Genomic DNA, 934 nt, shown 5'->3' with positions numbered 1-934 from the left:
TCCCTCCAGTCTCCTCTCTCTCCCCCTTCCTCATGGGGTAATCCCCTTCCTTGGCACCCATCCCCAAAGGGATGTTTCTTTTCAGGAAGTGGAGGACTTTAAATTCCACCTTGCTTTTATGTTCTCAGTCCTCATGACCTGGCCCCTGCTGTCCCTCAAACTTCCCCTGACCACTCCCTACCCTTCACCTAACTCCACACCACACCAAACTTTAGTGCCTCAGCCTGTCATGCCTTCTCTGCCTCCCAGGGATGACACCTGCTGTTCCTTCTGCTTAAAACATTCTACCTTGGCCACAACACGTGAAACATTCCTGGAGAGGGGGAGTGGGTGGGGTTCCTCTGCCCACCTCTCAGCTCCCCAGCTTCACATTGTCTAGTGAGTACTCGTTTACTGTCCCTCTCCTGTCTTGGGACAATGAACTCCCCTAGAACAGAGCCCAGGACTTATTCCTCTTTGCATCTGCATCCAGGAGCAGCTAGCTTTGTGATTGGAAACCTGCCCTAGTGTGAGCTTGTTGAATGACAGGATGGAAGAGATGGGTGAATAATAATGATCATAATAATGAAAGTTATTATTCAGACATGATTTTTTGTGAGTCTTGTTGTGTGTATTCAAAATCTCATTTAAGAATAATAGAACTCTGTGAAGGAGGCTCATTTATCCCCATTGCACAGAGGAACAAACTGAGGATATGAGCGGTAAAGAGCAGATCTCACAACCAGTAAGTGGTTAAAATCTAAATCTGCCTGATTCCAAAGCTCGAGTTCCCCACAGCTGCTGCGTACATAGTCTCGGACTGGTGGACTAGAGGGGCTGGTGCACTGGGGAGGACTAGATCACCAGCCCCCAGTCTGAGCTTTGGCCGCACACGCCTGGCGTACAGGCGACGCGTGCGCAGTGCAGTGGCGGCGCCCCCTGCGGGCAGCGCGCA

This window comes from Balaenoptera physalus (genome assembly GCF_965194825.1).
Source record: "Balaenoptera physalus genome assembly, chromosome: 19".
In the NCBI taxonomy this organism is placed as follows: domain Eukaryota; kingdom Metazoa; phylum Chordata; class Mammalia; order Artiodactyla; family Balaenopteridae; genus Balaenoptera; species Balaenoptera physalus.
This window is presented reverse-complemented; position numbering follows the sequence as displayed.